The sequence below is a fragment of the Mesocricetus auratus genome, unplaced genomic scaffold (genome assembly GCF_017639785.1).
Source record: "Mesocricetus auratus isolate SY011 unplaced genomic scaffold, BCM_Maur_2.0 Super-Scaffold_100676, whole genome shotgun sequence".
Taxonomy (NCBI): Eukaryota; Metazoa; Chordata; class Mammalia; order Rodentia; family Cricetidae; genus Mesocricetus; species Mesocricetus auratus.
The window spans coordinates 52632299-52655219 of record NW_024429266.1 but is presented as its reverse complement, the minus strand read 5'-3'; the positions used below and the strand labels follow the sequence as shown (position 1 = coordinate 52655219).

The 22921-nt window shown below is 44.0% G+C and overlaps 1 non-coding gene and 1 pseudogene across 1 annotated transcript; both read right to left on the bottom strand.

Annotated features, from left to right (window-relative positions):
• LOC101828715 overlaps nt 1-22827 on the bottom strand; it is a 28556-nt pseudogene extending 5729 nt beyond the window's left edge.
• On the bottom strand, nt 6186-6245 carry LOC121137332. Its single transcript, XR_005874586.1, has one exon. It is a non-coding gene; the product is annotated as a U7 small nuclear RNA (small nuclear RNA).
• Nucleotides 22828-22921: the final 94 nt, after the last annotated feature.

Below are 22921 nucleotides of genomic sequence, written 5' to 3'. Positions count from 1 at the left end.
ATCAGATTTTCCCAGAAACACACACACTATTATTCCTTCCTTCCTTCCTTCCTTCCTTCCTTCCTTCCTTCCTTCCTTCCTTCCCTCTCTCCCTCCCTCCCTTTCTTTTCTCTCTCTGTCTCTCTCTCCCTTCCTCTCCCTCTCTTCCTTCCTTCCTTCCTTCCTTCCTTCCTTCCTTCCTTCCTTCCTTTCTTTCTTTTCCAGGGTCTCATGTATCCCAGGCTGGCCTTGAATTTGCTATGTAGCCAAGGATGACCCTTAACTCCTTATCCTCCTGCCTCCACCTCCCCAGTGCTTGGATTCAGACACCTGCCACTTTGAATGTCTTTGGCCAATAGAATATGAGAATTATACTACATTTGGGACAAAACAGTCTTCAGTTCCATGCTCCCCAGAATTCTTTCTCCCTTCCACATTAACCAAAGGGGCCAGGACTCCTGGCTGAGGCAGTTAAGAAACTCGACGGCAACACACAAGACTTGCCTTGCTAAATTGCCACAGTGCTTTAGTTCCCTACTCAGAGATGTGGGATCTGGGTGTTTCTCAGGGATAGATGCCATCAATACAAATGCCCACCATCAATGCTGGGGTGAGCTCCTCTACCTTGTATCATTTGTGGTATGAGAGTAGAATGTCCCACAGAACCATGTGTACTGGAGGCTTGGCTGCTGAGAGATAATTGTTTACACTGTGAAAATGTGTCTTTGCCAAGGCACCTTCTGATTGGTTTAGTAAAGAGCCAAATGACCAATAGCTGGGCAGGGGGAGGTTAGGCGGAACTTCAAGGGATAGAGAGGACTCTGGGAAGAAGAAAGGGGAGACATCATCAAGACTCTGAATGAGTCAGACACACAAAATGGGAGAGAGATTAAAGCCTCGTGGTAGAATGTACTTTAATAAAAATATGGGTTGCGGGGCGGTGGTGGCGCACGCCTTTAATCCCAGCACTCGGGAGGCAGAGGCAGGCGGATCTCTGTGAGTTCCAGGCCGGGCTGGACTGATAGCCCCTGAAACAATACAGAGAAACCCTGTCTCGTAAAAACCAAAAATAAATAAATAAAAATAAAAATATGGGTTAATTTAAGTTATAAAAGCTAAGGCCAAGCTTTCATAATTAATAAGTTTCTGAGTCATTATTTGTGAGCTGGTGGCCCAAAGAAAAAAATCTGACTACACTTGGCCAGAAGGTCTTTTTTTTCCCCCAGAGAAAAGAATTAGGTCAAGTCGGTCATACCCTCAAGAAAGGATCAGTTTTACTCTTGTTGAGTGGGCTTGGTTTGTAGAATGGAATCATTTCTGATGATTTTTGATTTTTGGTTTGGGGTTTTTGCGTCAAGATATTAGACTATAAGCCAGTCAGTGTTGGCATATAACTTTAATCCAAGCATTCAGGAGGCAGAGGCCAACCTGGTCTACAGAGCAAGTTCCAGGAGAGCTAGGCCAGTTACACAGAGAAACCATGTCTTGCAATAAATAAATAAATAAATAAATAAATAAATAAATAAATAAATAAAAATCCCTTTGGTAAATGGCCCCATGGCTTCTCCTTGATGTTCTTTCAGATTGTTCATTACAGAGGTTTCGGTTCAAACTAATTTTAGTAACCTTATCTATGGGATAAATTAGGATCACACTGGAGAGAAGGAGGGTAAAGACTGCAGAGAGGTTTATGATACTTTCCATTCATCCATTCCCCCATCTATCCATTCATTATTTCATGAGTGCTTACTCTAAGTTAGTATGCAGGTGCTCTAGTAAGGAAGTTGTAAAATCTGATTTTCTAGGAATTTCTTCAGTTCAGCATGAGACTCAGGCAAACGGACAGGCAGTTAATCAGCAACAAGAGGTCACTCAAAGTGGAATGCCGACGCTTACACAGAGGTCCCCAGGTGGCAGCCAGTGTCCTGATTTCTCCATTGCCTTTGTTATCTTTCCTCCTGTAGAAGTTCTCTGTGTGTATGCTTTTATAATAAAACAAAACAAAACCCTGGGTCTCTCTGTAGCAAGGCTCACCTTGAAGTCATAGTAATCCCCTGACCTCAGCTGTACACATATTCCAATACTACATCTTTGAGAGCAAGCGCTTTCTGTCTTCTCTTTCAATGTTCTCCATTGTACCCCACTCAGGTACCTAGCAGAGACAGAATAGATGTTGTGAGGACATAAGTGCATTCTCTCCCTCTCAAATGGTCGCTTTACATATAATTTACATATGACACAAATACAGTTCTTGGGTTTTGCATCATGATTTCAACCAACCTCAGACTCAAAATATTTTAAATATTGTCCCTCTGTTAAACATATGCAACTTTTTCTCTTAGTGCTTGATTTGGGCACCATTTATAGTCTTAGGTATTAATCTAGACCTGATCTAAAGCACATAGGAGAATGCAAAAGACCACACACAAACCATCATTCTTTACAGAGGACTAGGTGGTCTTGATGCCTGTAGAGTCTTCTAGAAACAACCTTTCATGGAAACTGGGGAGTAGCTATATTGCATGGGGGAACCCCAGCTTCCAATGATAACATCACACGAGAATAAAGTTGTATCACATGGACTTGCCACATTAATGAGTGGATAGTCATGAGTAAATGAATACAAAATTTCAAAAAGTATGTATATTTGTAGACTCCACACAAAAAAGTGTTTATCTGTAGACTCTACGCATAGTCTCTCCATAGGTAAAACTTAGAACCTAGGGATAAGACAGCAAACAAATATGTTTTGAAATTGCAGTCTATCCAGCCCATTTCGCCTTTTCTCCTACTCTCCTAGGATCAGCCTTGACCTGTAAAGGCCATTGGTTCCTCGAAGGAGGAAGGCGATCAGCATGGGTAGATGGGAGGGAAGGGGAGACAGCAGCTAACAGACAGGCAGCCAACAATTGGAGCCCTTCCCTCTCTGGGTTTTGCCCCAGGACTGAGCCCTCCTGTTCTGTTAGTCTTGGAGTCTCTGCAGTCATGCAGGTGGAAAGCAAACAATGGCTTTCCTTTCCTTTAGGCTCACTGTTGAAGACCCTCAGTCTGCACCCACAGGAGGAGCTTCGAGAAGAAAAAGCAGTCTTCCCAATTTTATTAATGCACACTTAGGGAGCACGGACATCCAGACCCTAATCTGGACATAGTTCTTCCGAGGGTAATAATGCCATCTAGGATGAAGATTGTCCTAAAACACTCCTGTGAAGTGCAGCAATCATTACTGAGTAAAACATAATGAGTACACTAGCTTCAACGGGGCTCAACTATGAATTGTGATCACCCAAAATAATAGTTGCTTCAACCGACAGGAATTTCTTCCCTTATACAGTGTGGCTAATCCAGGTCCGCTGTGGTGGCTCCATGGATACCAAACACCTAGGGTTCTTGCCTCTCTTGGTGTGTGCTTTGACTGAAGGGGCCAAGACATCACTTTTATTTTATTACTTATTATTGCTACAAGGCTTCCTTCCTTCCTTCCTTCCTTCCTTCCTTCCTTCCTTCCTTCCTTCCTTCCTTCCTTCTTTCTTCCTATGCGCAGCTGCTACATGTCTTTCAACAGGAGCTCAAGGTGCATCTCACCGCTCCATCCTGGGGGTGCACACATGACTTCTGCTTGCATCCCACTACCAGATATTACTACAATGGTCACATGACAATAGGGACTAGGAAACACAGTTACTGTAGTGAATAGTTATCTAGCTAAAGATGAGGATTTTATTTATTTATTCATTGTTTTTTTTTCCAAGACTGGGTTTCTCTACGTAGCCTTGACTGTCCTGGAACTCACTCTGTAGACCAGGCTAGCCTTGAACTCTCAGAGATCCACTGGCCCTTGCCTCCTGAGTGCTGGCATTAAAGGCGTGCGCCACCACCACCTGGCTATGATGAGGATTTTATCCACAATGAAAAGACAGCAAGGATGACTGAAGACATTGCAGTGCGTGGCATACTTACTGGGCCAAGGCAGAGAGCCTTGCTAGCAAGGATGATTAATTTGTAGCTTGGATTTCTTCAAAGGACATGTAAATCTATGCAAATCTCATGGAAACCAGGGTGCTGACTGAAGTATGTGACCAGTGTGTGGTTGGTGGCTTTTGATAGCAAGACAGAGATAAGCAAACTAGTAATATCTTTTTAATTTTAGTATGTTATTAACTTAATACTACAATTAGTTCCAAGGCTGGAGAGATGGCTCAGACGTTAAGAGCACTGGCTGCTCTTCCAAAGGACACTGGTTTGATTCTCAGCTCACACATTGTGAAACTCCAGTCCCAGAAGATACACTGCCCTCTTCTGACCCCTGAGGGCCCCACATGGGGTAGTACACAGCCATAGGCAAAACATCCATATGCATGCAATAAGAATAAGGAAAAACTAAAGTTAGTTTCATTTGTTGTTATTAACTATTCCAAGGACGTTTGTTTGTTTTAGGCAGGGCCTCGTTGTGTAGGCCTGGCTAGTCATAGCTGCTGCTGAGCTAAGAAAGCACGTCAAGTGGCATGAGAACAGCTGAGGAAAAATCTAGCCGGGAGCTGCACAGTGATGGTGTGCTGCTTGAATCCCAGCACTCGGGAGGCAGAGGCAGGCGGATCTCTTCTGAGTTTGAGGCCAGCCTGGTCTACAAAGGGAGTTTCAGGGCAACCAGGACTGTTACACAGAGAAACCCTGTCTCAAAATACCAACAAAACAAAACAACAACAACAACAAAAACAATCTCCAAAACCTAAATTGAAATAACTCGTTCACATGTGTAGAAGTGAACTGTGGGTTGGCTCAGTCTTGATGTGTAGACTAGATCTACCTGCCTGTCTCAAGTGCCCAGTTCTCTCGAGGAATTTGTTTGTTTTTATTTTTTAGCCTCATGTAGCTCAGGCTTGCTTTGAACTCCCTACATGGCCGAGGTTGGTTTTGAAATCTGACCTCTATCTTCCAAGTGCTTGAATCTTTAAATTTGACACTTCCCTCTCTATTTGTAGGTTTCTACAAGAATAGGGCAAATGTGATATCACAGGCATGACTAGTCCTGATTTGATCCTGAGATCTTAGATGAAGTAGTTGCCCTGGTGTCTCTGAAAAGAGAGCCCACGTGGTTTGAATATATATATATATATATACATATACATATATATATATATATATATATCTGTTTAATATTGGAGGTGACTTTTCAGATTCTAGAGATGAGTAAATCATTGATTGAGCAATGGATTAGTATTCTCTACTTAGGAGCTATGCTAGCCACTAATTATTACACACACACACACACACACACACACACACACACACACCACACTCCTTGCTTTGTAGCTCTTGCTGGCCTCAAATTTACAATCTCCCTGCCTGAACTTCTCTAGTGCTGGATTTATATCCTGCTTTCTTGTTTGTTTGATTGTGGTGTTGGGAATTGAGCCCGAGGCCTTGCACATGCAAAGCAAAATCTATGACGAACCACCCCACAGTTCACTTCTAGATATATAAATGAGTTGCTTCCACTTAGACTTGTTTTCTCAGTTGCTCTCAAGGTGCTTCCCCAGCTCTGCCTGCAGCTATGGTTATAGACAGTCTGGTTCTAGAAAATTTCTGTCATTGAGCAAAGTTCAGCTCATCTTCTGTCTGTACTCCTGAGAGCCAAGAGGTCAAACTGAGCAGACAACACGCTGTATCCCTCTAAAAATTAGTATTATTGCCCAAAATAGTATATTAAGGGCAGTGAGGTGCACACCCTTGATTCCAGCACTTGGGAGGCAGAGGCAGAGGCAGGCAGATAGATGTCTGTGAGGCCAGCCTGGTCTACAGAGCTCCAGGACAGACAGGGCTGTTAAATAGAGAAACCCTGTGAGAGTGATGGCTCAGTGGTTAAGATCACTTGCTCTTCTTCCGGAGAATTCAGAGCCTCAGCACCTATGTCAGGTGGCTCACAACCACCTTTAACTACAACTCCAGGAGGATCTGATAACTCCAGTCTCTTCCTGTGCACATTTCCACACTTAGAATCTTATGGACTCATGATTAAAACCAAGAAACATTGCATTTGAAAAATAGTATGTGGTTGGGGATGTAGTTCAGTCATATGTCATTAGCTTTGTTGACAATGCTCTGATTCCTCAAGGAGGATGGTGGTGGTGATCTGAGGGGTGACATGTATAAATATAATATATATATATTTACATGACATATGCATATATATTATATTTATAATGGGGCGTGGTTTCAACAAAAGTCAGAAACCCTGCTAGACAAGTTCTAAAAGAGCTGTAACACTGAATATATTTCTTTTTGATCCTTTATCATTTTCGTTTTCTCTTGTGTATTTGCCTTTTGCTGATTCTGGGTAATTCTATTATTATTATTATTGTTGTTTTTAATGATGATTTTCATGCTGGGAATCAAACCGAGGACCTCATGCTTGCCTGACAAGCATTGCATCAGTGGACTATACCCCAGCCCCACCTGGTTGTTTGTTTGTTTGTTTAAGTTTCCTTTGGTCTTTTGAGATAGGCATGACTCGGAGCTCAGTGCTGATAAGGCTGGCCAGTAGCTTTGGACTTGAACTCGAGTGACTCTTCTGCTCCCGCTTCCTGAGTGCTGCTGCGTCAGTGCTGTGCTACGAGCCAGGCTTCACTCCTGTTTATTTAGAGACAAGTGCTCACTGAGATGCACCTGCCTCTGCCTCCCAAGCGATAGGATTAAAGGCGTGCCCCATCGCACCTGGTGTTTTCTACTTACTGTAAAGGACTTGAAAGTCGATTAATCCTATTTAGATGTCTGATTTTCTGCAGCAATATGAATCCCTGTTTTACATTTTACTACTGTTCACAGAATTATCTATTGGTCTAAGTGCATTAAAAAGCAAATCCATTCTCGAAAAAACAAAAAAAAACAAAATAAAAAAACAAACCCATATGCCAGGTGGTGGTGGCACATGCCTTTAATTCCAGCAGTTGGGAGGCAGAGGCAGGTGGATCTCTGTGAGCTTGAGGCCAGCCTGGTCTACAAAACTACACAGAGAAACCCTGTCTCAAAAAAACCAAAACAGAAACCCAAACAAACAAAACAACAACAAAATCCCAGTATCTTTGTAAAACAAAACAAACACAGTATGGCAGTAGTGGCTTATATCATTAATCCCAGCACTCAGGAGGCAGAGGCAGGTTAGCCTCTGTGAGTTCTTGGCCAGTCTGGTCTACATAGTAAGTTCCAGGACAGCCAGAGCTATACACAGAGAAACCCTATCTCAAAAAACTACAAGCAAACAAAAAGAAAAAAAAATTCCAAACCAAACCAAACAAACAAAAAAAGCACAGGAAAACATGGCTGCTTGCCCTGAAGTTGACTGAGAGACACAGTGACACTCCATTGGAGTAAATTTATTCTTCCCTTCCCTAGTAGGTACCAGTTGCAAACAGCTTCTTGGTAAGGGGAAGGGCTTTGTGTCCTTCTCAGTGCTGGGATTTTGTCTTTATGTTACATGCCGCCTCCTGGCATAGGCTTTCTGAGTTCATATGAGCATCAGTCCTGTTGTGTCTGGAAGATTCTGTTTCCTTAGAGTCATCCACCACCTTTGACTCTTAAAATATTTCTGTCTCCTTTCCCATGAGGATTTATGTCTCCCTTCATGAAGTTTGGTGGAGAGGGAGGTGGGGGGAGGGGTACTGGCAGGAGTCGTAGGAAAAATTGTGATCAAAATATATGAAAAGAACCCCAAAAATCAATAAATACATTAAAAAACCAAATCCACAAATAATCAAAACCCACCACCAAACAAAACTGTCCCAGTGCTTGCCACCAACTCAGATAACCTGAGTTCAATTCCCACGAAGTGAACTGAGGCAACCAACTCCTGCAAGATGTCCTCTGGCTTCCTACACACACACACACACACACACACACACACACACGCACACACGCGCACACACACACACACACGCACACACACGCACACACGCACACACACACACACGCACACACGCACACACGCACACACGCACACACGCACACGCGCGCACACACGCACACACACAATGTTAACAGTGATACTTAAGATTAAAAACTACCATCTCAGCTGAGTGTGGCCACTCATACCTGTAATCGAGGCTGGAGGATTGCTACAAGCTAGAGATGATCCTGGGGGAGTGGGTGAAGGGCCTCAAAACCAACAGAAGGAGCCCTCCCCTTTCAGACTGTTCAGTGGTAATTTTCCACACACCTTTTCAGCAGGCACCACTCCTACTGGTGATTTGGCCGTTTCTTTAAGGTTGTTTAAGGTTGTTGGAACAAGGGGCGTCCTGGAATTTTCATGGTTCCCGGAGAGTGCAGCGTTTAACGAAGAGGCTTGGAAAGCTTATTCTGTGTCAGAAGGTAATTGTGGGTAGTACATGAGTCTAGTCTTACTTGAAGCTATAAATCTTATCTTAGTAAATAAAATAAAGCTGGCTAATGGTCACCAACCATATTTTCTTTTCTTCTAAGGTAAGGACTTGAAAAACAAGGGTTTCTTTTCCACAGCACTAAAACAGCTCTTAAGAAGAAAATGGCCTTCCGTCAGTCAAGTCAGGTCACCCCCGTTGTACAAACACACCTTTTGGTGCTTCATGTTGCGATTGTTTTCACATCTCTAGAACACCACCAGAGAATACTCCCCAGATGAATTTATTTCTACTGAAGTACTTTCTTTTCCAGGAGAATCAGGGGCTAGCTTCATCATAGCGTGCCAGTGTGGGCTGAAATGGGATGGAATTTCCATCAGAAATAGGCCCTTCCCCTGGGGGGGGGGATCCAAACTTTGTCTACCATACACAATTCAAACAATTAAAAATTTGTCTGCCACACACCTTTCCCACAATTTAAAATCTGTGCAACACAGAGGACCATTTGCGTGAGGAGGCAGAGGAGAAAACTGACACAGTTAGCTCTGGGCGACTCAATTATCTAGTGGAGCTAGAATCTTGGCTGAGAAACTGCCTTGGAAGTAATTCTAGATCAGCCACAAGAGACCAAGAGACCCAGGTTTGTGATCTGTCCCAGTTGCACTGAAATACATTAAGAGACGAACTTTTGAGGCTCTTGAGCTTCGATTTTGGTGGAAATGCCGTAGGTCCTGGTAGGTGCAAAGAGTCTGGAGATCTCTGTCCTATCACAGTGAACTACACATTCCCTGGAGGGGACAACAGAGCCATTGTGTCTTAGGTGTTTACAGCTCAGTGGAGGAGGCAAGACCTGTGCATATGAAAATTTAACTAGCAGTAAAATCCAGTATCTAAGCAGGACCAAATGATGGAGTTGTCACTGAGGGTTCAAAGGGCACACTGGCAGGGTGTTCGTGGGGACGGCAATGCTGTATGTTGGAGGATTCCGTAGCAGCTTGGGCGGAGGCGACTGGATCTGAAGGATGGATGGGTGGAGAGGAGGAAGGAGTGGGGAGCGTTCAGGTGAGAAGTAGCCTAAAGACAGATCAGGGACAGAAAGAACAGAACGTTCAGGAGAGAGTGATTAGATAAGGCAGGCTGGGGTGGAGAAGAATAGAGGCAGAGCCTGTGAGTGTGCCTGAACAGCCTCACATGCTAAGTGACCAGCTGCTAAAACTAAGAAAACTGAGCTTTCTCTCACTCATCTTAATGGAAGCTCTTTTTGAGTCTGAACACCAGGCTTCTCCAGAGCTGTGCTGGAATTTGGCCCTTACATCATCGTTGTGCCCTTGGCACTCTGGGAATCAGCACAGGGAAAGAGCAGGGGGCCATTAGGACAGCAGGTCTGCTCTGCCAGCCATTATAGGCTTGTTCAGATCCACAGAACGTACAAGAGTGGGCTTAAGTCTAGAGGACCCAGATTTGGCTTCCAGCTCCCATATATGGTGGCTCATAACTTTCTCTAACTCCAGTTCCAGGGAATCCAATGGCCTCTTCTGACAAAAGGCAATGGGCACCTGCTTGTAAATGGTGCACATACATACACGTGGCTAAAAACACCCATACATAGAAAATAATCTTAAAAAACAAAGAAATTAATGCACACTTGTGCACTAATTTGAAATGTCAAAATCATTGACTAAGGGGGAAGAAAAATCCATTGCCCACTCTCAGTAGAGCTAAAAACTAAAAATTTAAAGTGTTTATATTTACAAATTTAAATTTATTTGAGATGGTCATGGTGGCTCATGCCTTTAATCAGCACTTTAATCAGTAGGCAAAGGTAGGAGGATTGCTGTGAGTTTCTAGGATAGCCTGGTCTATGTAGGGCCTTCTAGATCAACCAGAGCTATAGGATGAGACCCTGTCTCAACAAACAAACAAACCAAATAATTGTTATTTGAGAAAAATGCAAATCAACCAAATGATTAGCATATGGGTATCCATCAGAGTTAGAACAGGTTTATGGATAGGGAATGTCACTGAGGGAAAAAGAGCCACTAATTATAACTGCCTAGGGCTGAGTAACATTTAGCCACAGAGCAACAGGAACTCAGCAGTGAGTATACACTTAGGTGAACAGTTTCATTTAGCGTGAATGACACCATATTGGTTTGTGCTGTTGAGTCCAGTACTGGAACACAATCCAAGTCAATAGCTTCCTAGAAATTATACTAAACAGTGGAAAGAAGTCCTTATATGCAGTTTTGCACATCTTAAATAAAGTCAAGAATTGGAGAACTTAAAAGATTAAAGTTCTTTTGAAATAGGTATTTTAAATGACTTTTTTCTTTTTCTTTTTTTTACATCTGAATTCCCTGGACAATTGTCATCATAGTTGATTTTGACTTTATTACGGGGAAATGCTCTTCAAGCATTAGCTACTGTACACTACCTCTTTAATGATTCACATGGTTGCTCATTTGCTGATAAAACTTTATTGGGCACCTAATTGTTTTTTGTTTGTTTGTTTTTTTGAGACAAGGTCTTGCTATATTGTACTGGCTATCCTGGAACCCACTATATAGACCATGCTGGCCTCTACCTCACATAGATCACATGATCTACCTGCCTCTCCCTTCTGAGTGTTGGGTGTTTTGGAATATGAAGATGTGTCACTGTGATGATGACTTAATAAAGAGCTGAATGGCCAATAGCTAGGCAGGAAGAGGTTAGGTGGGACTTCTGGGGACAGAGAGGTCTTGGTGAAGAAGAAAGCAGAGTCGACAGCCAGCCAGATGCAGAGGAAGCTGGACATGCAAGAGAAGTAAAAGCCACAGGCCACATAACAGCATGCTGATTAATAGAAATGGGTTAATTGAAGTTGTAAGAGATAGTTAGACAGCCGGGCGTTGTGGCGCACACCTTTAATCTAAGCACTCAGGAGGCAGAGGCAGGCGGATCTCTGTGAGATGGAGGCCAGCCTGGTCTACAGAGCCAGTTCCAGGACAGCCTCCAAAACAATACAGAGAAACCATATCTCAAACAAAACAAAACAAAACAAAACAAAACAAAACCAAAACAAAACCAAAAAAAAAAAAAGAGCTAGTTAGAAACAAGCCTAAACTAAGGCCAAACTTTCATAATCAATACATTTGTTGTGTCATTTTTTTCTTGTGAGCCCTGTTTATTGTGTACCAACTTAATAAAACGTTATTGGACACTGACTTCAGGCCCGACACCTTATAGTCCTGGTCCTACAACGGAGGCTTACTTTCACAGAGCCTGTGCTCAAGTGGGAAAGAGTAAGTCGGAGTCACAGAAGAAGGAAGACACGTCAGTGGAGAAGGCAGCAGACCCCTCCTCAGGGGTCAAGGAAGGCAGGTGAGGGGGAAGTACAGGCAGAGACACAGCTGCTGTGTAACTACCTGGGGACCGTGGGTTTCGGGCACCAGATGCTGGGAACCTAAGATGAAGAGAGGCTCCCTCGGACTGGAGAGATGGCTCAGAGGTTTAGAGTACTGACTGCTCTTCCAGAGGACCGAGGTTCAATTTCCAAAACCCACATGGTAGCTCGCACTGCCTGTAACTCCAAGATCTGACACCCTCACACAGACATACATACAAAGCACGAATACACATAAAATACTTATTAAAAGAAAAGAAATGCTCCCTTGTAATCTGTCTTTTGTTAGCCCCTGTGTGTGTGTGTGCATATGTGCGAGTGTGTGTATATGTTATGTGTGTGAATATGTGTATGTGTGTGTGTGTGTGTGTGTGTGTGTGTGTGTGTGTGTGTGTGTATACGCATGCACTGGAGGGCCAGGGTTATCCAAGGAGGAGATTCGATGGGTAATTTCAGCCATAGTCCTAGAGGATGGGAGCATTCTTTGCCTTTCTCTCCATTTCCCTGTCTACATGTCATCCTTTCAGAGTTGGTGGGAGGGGAAGCTTTTAAGAGGCCTGTCATCCTTAAAGAGCACATTTTGATTTTCCTTCAGTGAGCTAATGTTAGCACAGATACGGGCTGTGCAGTCAGGGTGTTTCCACATGCTAGCCACGGGGATAAAGGAGGTAGACAGTTATTGATTCTTGCAGTTGCAATATTTGTTTTGTTTTCTCTTTAAGTACCAGCAAACTCTAGTTCTGACTGTTTCCCCCTGGAAGACCTTTTGAGAGGAAAGTTTTCTGAGGATTTTACCTTCCATCCACAGTCACTAGTGTTGATGGGTGGCTTCACTTTCTCCATTGAGTAATTCAAAAACAAAAACCCACCAGCAAAGAAAAATCCCAGCTACTGGGGAGGTAAAGGCAGGAGGACAGCGAGTTTCAGAATAGTCTAAGCTTCATGGTGATACCATTTATTTCATTTTAATTATTTATTGAGACAGACTTTTGTTATGTAGCTTAAACCGACTTGAGATACACTCTGTAACCTGCCCCAGCCTTGAACATTCGATGATTCTTCTGCCCCTAGTATGCTGGGATTACAGGTTCATGCACCATGGTCAGCTAAACTCTTAATTTTTATTGTAGAAAAAAAAGTGATAGGGTTGCTGGGCTGTGATCGCACATGCCTTTGATCCCAGCACTTGGGAGGCAGAGGCAGGCAGATAATCTGTGAGTTCCAGGCCAGCCTGATCTAGAGAGTCATTTCCAGGACAGCCAAGACTAGACAGAGAAACCTTGTCTCGAAAAACCAAAAAAGGAAAAGAAAGGAAGGAAGGAAGAAAGAAAGTGACCAATAACTCACATTGAATGACACGGCCAAGGCAGGGTTAGGGTTAGTTTCTCCATTTCCTACCCCCTTCACTGGCTGTCATCCCTAAACTGGCTACACCCTTCCTTTTCCTCCTCTTGCCTCTGCCCCTCCTCTGACCAGCTTCTCAGGCTGCAAGCTTCTTAGCACATAGAACCCATTCAGACTCTCAGCTCTGCCTCCTTTAGACATAGCTCCTCTCTCATGAAGCAGGAATCTTGCTAACTGCTTGTCAAGAGGCTAAGGCTTACTGACGCCCTCCTTGGCAGAGCCAACCATTCTGTAGGCTGTGGTGGATTTTGCAAGCTTCCTGTAGTAGTCACGTGATTTCACCATTTGTGTCATTTCCCTATGAAATGACATTCTACTTCAAAATGCCTGCTCAGCTTTTGTGGTTTTTTTTTGTTTTTCTCTTTAATTGCTTTTCATGTGCTACGCTTCCCCATAAGAATGGGCAAAACTCTGCTGTTGTATAGAACAGAGGGCAAGAGCACTTTCCAGTTAGAAGCTGGCATTCCAAAGCCCATGGGACAGACACATAGAGACAACACTCACAGCAAAACAGGTGCCTAAAGATGTACCAAGAAAATTCGACGAAAGGAAAAGATTAAGAGCCGTGGAACCACTCCCACTAAAGTGCAAAAGTCAGCACAGAAGGCCAAATTCACCACAAGAGGTCGTGGTGGTTAGGGAGCCCACATGAGAATTCATAGACAACCGTCAACGGAAGTTCCCTAAATTTCCGCTGTATTTCTCTCATCTCTACAGACATCCTATCATCTCAAGCTCCACCCACCTCACGTGATCTCTTGGTACGGCCCTGAGAAAATTAAGGAATGTCAGCCAGGGGAGCTCTCGCCCTAGGTCCACTCCTATTCCTCCCAAGGTGTGCCCTTGTGACTGACTCAGTATCTCTGACCTGCTCCATCATGCCCAGCCCTCATGCCCTGTTCACGGCACTGGGGAGCTGTCAATCCAGCACAGATGGCGACACACAATACTGCTGGAATGCCTAACAGAAGTCTCCAGTGTAACATGTTCAGATTTGATCTTGGGATCTCTTGCTTTCATTTCTGTTCACGCACAATACTCTCCACTTGGGTTGTTGTCAACCTCGTCCTTTCAGGAGGATGAGCCTGAAGTCTTGGAGACACCCTCAGGTGGCTTTTATTCCTCCCATTGATCTTGATGCCAATGCCTTCAACTCTCGAACCAGCTGACAAAATAATCAACAACTGTGCTCCAAGTTGTCAGTGCCTTTAGCTTTTTCATTGTAATGGGTGTCGGACTGGTCTTTCTTCATCCAACTTATTAAAACAAAAACAGAACCCAGCTGGGCGATAGTGGCACACGCCTTTAATCCCAGCACTCAGGAGGCAGAGGCAATCGTATCTTTGTGAGTTCGAGACCAGCCTGATCTACAAGCACTAGTTCTAGGCCAGCCCCCAAAGCCACAGAGAAACTCTGCCTCAAAAAACCAAAACAGGATGAAACAACAGTAAAGCAACCCCAAAGTTGGTGTGTAACTGAGAGTGGTCTGGCCTTTAACTGAAACTCGTGTCTTTACCTCCTAAATGCCAGGATTACAGACACGCATGCCACCAAGCCTTGTTCTAACTAGACATTTTTTTCTTTTAGTTTTCCTAGACAGGGTTTCTTTGTGTAACAGCCCCTGTCCTGGAGCTTGCCCTGTAGACCAGGCTGACCTACAACTCACAGAGATCTGCCTCCTGAGTGCTAGGATTAAAGATTTGCACTACTAATGCCTGGCTTCTAGATGGATTCTTTTTTGTTGTTATTTTGTTTTTGTTTATTCCGAGACAGGGTTTCTCTGTGGCTTTGGAGGCTGTCCTGGAACTAGCTCTTGTAGATCAGGTTGGTCTCGAACTCACAGAGATCCATCTGCCTCTGCCTCCTGAGTTCTGGGATTAAAGGTGTGTGCCACCACCGCCTGGCGATGGATAATTTTTGTTTGTTTTCAAGACTGGGTTTCTTGATGAGTGTTGGTGGTACATGCCTTTAATCCCAGCACTGGGAGGCTGAGCCAGGATAGGCTCCAAAGCTACACAGAGAAACCCTGTCTTGTGGAAAAAAAAAGACTGGGTTTCTGGGTTTCTCTATGTAGTACTGGCTGTCCTGGAACTCACTCTCTAGACCAGGCTGGCCTTGAACTCATCGAGATCCACTTGCCTCTGCCTCCCAAGTGCTGAGATTAAAGGAGTGTGTCACCACACTACCATCCACTCATCTTATCTATCCATTTATCTATCTATCTATCTATCTATCTATCTATCTATCTATCTATCTATCCACCCATCCATCTACTATCTATCCCTCTAACCATTCATCTATTCCTGACAGATCTTATCTCTTTTTTTCTGTTTATCAAGAGCTTCACTTTCTCTTAATAAAAAGCCAAATATTGGCTGGGCAGTGATGGTACCAGCCACCAGCCTTTGCACTGGCTCTGCCCACCTGGGTAATTGCATGACTCCCTCCTTTGCCTCTTCCGTGTCTTAGTTCAAACCATGTTACCGTCTTGTTCAAACTTGTGACCTACTCTCCTGTACCCTAGTATCCTGGGCTAACTTGTCCTTTGCCCCTGTTACTTTCAAACACAATGGAACGTTTCCGTATGTATTTGTGTGTATAGGTGTGGTGTAGTGTTTTTTTGTGTGTGAGACAGGATCTTATTTAGCCCTTACTTGCATCAAATTTGCTGTGTAGCCTACTCTAGCCTTAAACTCCGGATTCCACTGTGTTTTCTGTCTCTAACCCCCTTGATTACAGGTGGGTATCACAACTTTTTTTAAGGTTAAAAGGAAATTTATGTGTTAGTGTCTGCATGTACGTATGTGTACTACATGTGTGCCTGATGGTAGAATAGAGTATCGGAGTCGCTGGAACCAGAGTTTCAGGCAATTCTGAGCTATCACATGGGTGCTAGAGACCCAGCCCAGGTTCCTCTGTAAGAACAGTACACTTTTAACTTCTGAGTCATTTGTCGAATCCAGGATAAGATTCTCTGATTTGTCTTTTCTTCTTTATAGTTTCTTTCTTTAATCCCAAGCATTAGATCCACATAGCAGGCACTCAGTTTTATTGAATGAATTAAAGAACTCAATGGTGAGAAGCTGGAGAGATGGCTCTGAGGTTAAGAGCGCTGTCTGTTCTTCCAGAGGTCCTGAGTTCAATTCCCAGCATCCACATGGCTGCTCACAACTTTCTGTAACCCCAGCTCTAGGAGACCTGACACCCTCTTTTGGTCTCTGTAGGCACTGCATGCATATGGTATAGAGGACATACATGCAGGCAAAATACCAACACGTAAAATAGATATAAATCAATCTCAAAACAAAGAAGTCCCCCTCCAAAATAAACAAACTTGTTTCATTAAGCAGCTGTACAAGGAACACACTGGTAACTGAAGGTGACATGTCTAAATCAAACGGTATTTATTGGACATCTCTATATAGCAATTGCTTCACAGCAAGCCTAAGAGATTGGTACTATTGCCACTGGTCTGAAGTATAGAAAGGCTATCCTAAGATCAAAAGTGACAGAGCCAGATTTGAATTTAGGCAGTTTGATTTCACAGTCCTGTAAGTTAGTCAACTGGGCCACTTGGCTTAAGAGAATATAACGCAAGACTTCTAATCAATAATCATCACCGGAAAGCATTAATTGCACACAAGCTTAGTGCTAACTACAAAAGGTGAATGAATGTCTTAAGAATCGGAATGGTTTTTTTTACCCCTGAGAGCCTGATACCCAATAGGCGGTCAATAAATGGTGATTGAAAGAATACCATTGTCTCCAGACATAAATCTGGGCTCAAGGAGGAAGTTAACCACAGTGGTAAACCATTTTAGATGTGTTAATGTTAAGTAGGAGTCTAGGGATCAAAAGGTGGTTTAGGACTTCCAGCCCCAAGGCTACCACAAGTGTGAACATCTCAGGCCGTTTATCTCTTGGTAACCAGGCACTAAGAGAGCACTGTTTTTGTTTGTTTGATGTTGAAATAGACGGGGTGGGGAATAGCATCCTTCCCTCAAGTATTCCTTCCAGGCAGCAGTTTCTTAGCACTTTTTTTTTTTTTTTGGTTTTTCGAAACAGGGTTTCTCTGTGGCTTTGGTGGCTGTCCTAGAACTAGCTCTTGTAGACCAGGCTAGTCTCAAAGTCACAGAGATCCGCCTGCCTCTGCCTCCCCAGTGCTGGGATTAAAGGCATGCACCACTACCACCTGGCTTAGTGTTTATTTTTTAAGCTTGAAACTATTTATTAACTTAAAGCTACTTGTTATTTATTTATTTACTTATTTTTTTGTTTTTCGAGCAGGGTCTCTCTGTGTAACATCCCTAACTGTCCTGGAACTAACTCTGTAGTACCAGGCTGGCCTCTCACTCACAGAGATCTGCCTGTCTCTGCCTACTGAGGACTGGGATTAAGGGTGTGCACCACCACCTCCTGGCCCTAAGGCTATTATTTTAGAAGACTCACTTTGAAAGTTAAAATCCTGTTGCTTCTGATCAGCCTCGCTTCCTCCAGGAGCATTCTTCACTTCTGTTTCTTCATCATTATGTTTATTTTTCTTTTTGTTTTTTGTTTTCATTGCTTGAGATTGAACCCGGGGCTTTGTGCAAGCTGGATATGGGCTCCACCATAGAGCTCTAGTCTGGGACCACGTATGTGTCTTTTTCTCCTTCAGTGGCTTGGAAGCTAAGAGAAGCCAGAGTCTCAGTTTTATATCTTGGTTCTGTATAATGCAGGTTTAATAAAAATGTCTTTTCCTGAACCAATTTCTGACTGCTGAATACTGGCAACCCACAGACTCTTTCCCTGGGAGGTAGGAAGCAGCACTTTTAGAGATGTACCTTTCTGAGTGCAGGGTATGAAGACACCATATTATTTTTGAAGGTAGTTTAGGAAGAAGAGAACAAAATATCTAGTGATCGAGAACCAAGTTCTAAGGACATTTACTCCATGACTCTCATACAATTTAGTGACACTGTTTCTGGAATACGGGTCTATTATGTATATAGTTTTCTCCCTCCCTCCCTCCCTCCCTCCCTCCCTCTCTCTCTCTTTCCGAGACAGGGTTTCTCTGTATTGTTTTGAAGACTGTCCTGGAACTTGCTGTTTAAACCTGGCTGGTCTGGAATTCACAGAGATCTGCCTGCCTCTGCCTCCAGAGTGCTGGGATTAAAGGCGTGTGCCACCAACGCCCAGCTAAGTATAGTTTTCTAGTTGGATGCTTACCTGCATGCCAGAAGAGGGCACCAGATCTCATTACAGATGGTTGTGAGCTATCATGTGGTTGCTGGGAATTGAACTCATGACTTCTGGAAGAACAGCCAGTGCTCTTAACCTCTGAGACCATCTCTTGAACCCCCACACAGAGCTTTTATAAAGGGATTTTCGAGCTAGGCCTCATGAAGCAGTAAATATATAAGCGAAGTAAACATTGTAAAGTCACATCTGTGGTTGTTTCTGCTACCAACAGTTGAATGGTTCAGGCATTACGCTGGCCTGCCCGTTACCTGGAAGAATGCAGTCAGGTAATTCTCTGGTCAGCCCAGGGTTCCACAGTACAACCTGCAAGCAGGCGCAAAGGACCCCTTTAAAAGACAGACCCGGGCCCACTTACGCTGTTACCTCACCTCTTACCTCACTGTTACCTTACTCTTCTGTAATCTCTCTCACTCTTCTCTCTCCACTCCCCCACCCCACTATAATAAACTGTGATTAATGCTCTCCCTGTGGCTCTCCCTGTGCTCCATCCATCGCGCCGCTCGCGCTCGTGTTTCTTCCTTCGCCCCCTTCTAACGTCCAATTTCTAATCTTAAGCAAAATAACAACAACAGTGCTTCAGAATTTAGTCAAACGTGTTTTTAGATTTTTTCCAATTTATTTCCCCCGTTTAAGTTAACAAGTCAAGTATATAGATGAAAAGCTGGGAACCAAAATTCAGGCACCGCCCTCCCACATATCAGAGCATCCCCCTTCTACACACAGTCTCTTTTGGAGGGGGTGCAAAGAACCCCGGGTGTCAAGCCCCGTCTACTGATCAAGTTCCAGGACAGATAAGGCTCTTACACAGAGAAACCCTGTCTCGAAAACAAAACACAAAAACAAAAACAAAAACAATTAGCATTAGGCTAAGTAAAAAGATTGGATAAAGACTATGAAGATAAAATTGAACAGACTTGGGAGGGGGAGTGAAATAATATGGCCTAGATAGGTTGTGTTCCTTAGTTCAACCAAGAGAAGCAGTATTTTGGAAAGGAAGCCGGGAGTAAACAGGAAGGAAGTAGGCGGGCAACCTTGCAGGAGGCGTCTTTATGTATCGAACCCTTAACTGTTTGTGTGACTATGGTTTTGTTTTGTTTTTTGCTTTTTATGTTTGTTTTTCTTTTCTTTTCTTTTTCTTTTTTTGGTTTTTCAAGACAGGGTTTCTCTGTATTGTTTTGGAGGCTGTCCTGGAACTTGCTCTGTAGACCAGGTTGGCCTGGAACTCACAGACATCCACCTGCCTCTGCCTCCTGAGTGCCGGGATTAAAGGCGTGCACCACCACTGCCCAGCTTTAAAAAATGTTTTTAATGAGTTTGAGTTCATCACGGATAAAGTCAGTTTGACAGGGAGCTGCTTTCCTTGTCTCAGCTCCCACAGAGACCCTTCTCTTTTGGAAATGTCTTTTCCTTGTAGTGGGTGGAGGGGTGGGCCTAGCACAGAGGGAAGCCGGCAAGCTGCAAGCGTGGGCCTGAGTGCAAATTCATCCAGACAATGTTGAGACCCCCAAGCCAAACCAGAGTTCTTACTCTACCCTCTGCACAGTAGGTGTTGGGGGTGGAGCATCCAAAGGATGTCCAGGATGGAATCTCAGGATGATTTCACGGTGAATAGATTGTACATCTACCGGATTTGGACCTTCTGGTCCATGAGACCAATTTGCTTATGTCATCAGTTCTCACCCTGTGGGTCTGAATCCCTTTGGGGGTTGAGTGACCTTTTTCAGGGGTCACCTAAGACCATTGGGAAAACACAGATATTTACATTACGATTTAGAACAGTAGTAAAATTACAGTTATGGAGCTGCAATGAAATACTGTTATGGTTGGAGCACACTACATGAGGAACTGTATTAAAGGGTCACAGAGTTAGGAAGGTTGACGGCCACTGGCATAAGTGACTATGAGGAAAGGCTGTTCCATTACAGCTCTGGAGCCCACATTCTGGGCTCTGCCTTGGTTTTATTGTCCTGGGAGGTGATTATACCCAGAGGGAGATGTAAATGAAACTCTGACAAGTGCTTGTGAGCCACTCTCTGACCTCTGAAGCTTCTAGCCTGAGGTAGGTTCTTCACCTAAACTAAAAGCACAGTGAAGTCTGCTCAGGGCAATGTTTTTAGGTTATCTCAGTGGTAACTTCTAATGGCCACAAGGAGAAAACGGACCAGCAATTGACAAGGAATTCATTCCTGGACTGTGGACTGCACAATGGTTTGGATAGGACCTTGGAAAATTCTACAGATCCCTATAGAAAAGTTTCTTTTTGGATGACATGTTATTAAAGTTCATTGACAAAATGTTAATTGGAAAAACACAAGTGGGTTCAAGTCAAAGGTGTAATTATGTGCCAGAGATACTGGGAGGAAATATAATTGCTGTTAAATACAGCTAAGTATTTTCTTTTTACCATCTTCATTTTTTACTGAATTAACTCACCAAAATGCTTTTCTTCTTGTTTTTTGAGACAAGATTTCCCTGTTTAGCTTTGGAGCATGTCCTGGAACTCACTCTGTAGACCAGGCTGGCCTCGAACTCACTGACATCTGTCTGCCTCTGCTTTCTGAGTGTTGGGATTAAAGGCCTGCACCACCACCACCACCACCAGGCCCAAATGCTCCCCCAACCCCAGACAGTGTCTCTTCCAGACTGGCCTCAAATTCATGGCTAATCTCTTGCCACAGCTATCCAAGTGCTAGGATTCCAGTGTGAGTCACCTCAGCAGGCTTGCTGATTGTTTATTTCTTCAGGATAAGTCCTCCTTGTGTTGTTCATGTTGACCTCTAACAGTTGGACACTAGAGACTCCCTTACCTGCCTTGTCTGAACCTGAGACTTTAGGCAGCACTGCCAGGCCTGGCTAATGATAGATTTATAGGACGTTGCTGTATGTTTCCTTCTGTGGAATGACTCTGAAGAATTTATGCTGCCTCCTCAGCAGATATGGAATGACTGAGGTTAGAACAGGACGGGAACAGGAATGCATTCCCGAATAGGTGGTATTACAGAGCAGAACTAAATACAAATTGTCAAAAAGAGGGTAAGGCCGCAGAGAGTAGAGATCTCAAACAGGGTGGTGTGTGTGTGTGGGGGGGAATCTTTGTGTTGCAGGGGCCTCTGAGACCCCTGCAAAGCCTCTGTGGTTTCTGTGGAGTGGGAAGGAAGGAGAAGTTGTCTTGGTTTCAAGCCACAGTGAAGCCTCATTGGGTCTCTGTGGGAGCTGACAGGGTTTCTCTGTGTAGTCCTGGCTGTCCAGGAACTCACTCTGTAGACCAGGCTACCCTCAAACTCACAGAGATCAGCCTGCCTCTGCCTCCTGAGTGCTGAGACTAAAGGCGTGCACCACCATCACTTCGCCATTTTGAATTCTCCTCCTCCTGCTTCTGCCTCCTGAGTGATGAGATTATAGGGGCCACCACTGCTTTTATGTGGTGCAGGTGATAAAGCCCCAGCTATGGGCATGGTATGCAAGCACTCTACCAACTGAGCTACAAACCTGTCCTAAATAAGAATTTAAGGATCTTTTCCTGATGATTGTTATTGTGGTTTCGAATAAAAATTTCTGTGGCTGGATTTGTAGTTCAATGGTAGACTACTTGCCTACAATGTCTATGACCCTGGGCTCAATACTTACCATGAAGGGTTAGTCAGCCTACTTAAAAAAATTATTAATTTACATTTTACATTCCAATCCCAGTTCTTCCTCCCTCCTCTCCTCCTGATCCCCCTACTCCTCTCCCACCTCCCATCTGCTCCTCGGAGACGGTAACGCCTCCCCTAGGAAGTCTACAAAGTCTGTCCCATCAAATCGTTGAGGCAGGACCAAGGCACCTCTCCACCCCTCACACCCCTGTGTCTAGGCTGGGCAAAGTATCTCTCCATATAGAATGGGTTCCACTAAGTCAGTTTGTGCATTAGTGTTAGATCTTGGACCCACTGCCAGTAGGATGCAGGGAATTGCAGGTGGGAGCCACCAATCCTAGCTAATAAAATATTTTTTAAATGTCCAGATTGAATTGCGTTTTATGAAATGTATTCTTCTATGATGGTTGATATTGAACTGATCTGATACTGATCAGATATTATTTTATTTGAAATGAAACCTTAAAGTTAAATATTTGGAATCCACAGGCTAGGTGGTGGTGGCGCATGCCTTTAATCCCAGTACTCGGGAGGCAGAGGCAGGCAGATCTCTGTGAGTTCGAGACCAGCCTGGTCTACAAGAGCTACAGCCTCCAAAGCCACAACCAACTTGCATTTATCATTAAGGATTTTTAAAGGGCCTTGAGAGCCTTACAAGGCTCTTATGAAGAAACCGTATTTTTTTCTGTAGAAATGAGGTAATGAGGTTTTTTATGGGATGCAGGTAGCCCAATCTGCTCATGTGCTAAGCCTTCACTAACTGTGTGGTGAGGGTGAGGGCACGAGCAGCAGGGGTGTTCTCCTGGAGCCCCATCGCCGTTCCTGTTTCCTGTTTGGACTCAGCAGCACACACCTGTCCAGTGATTTTCAATGCCTGTCCCGCCCTCATGCCAGGTGGGCAGAGGGTG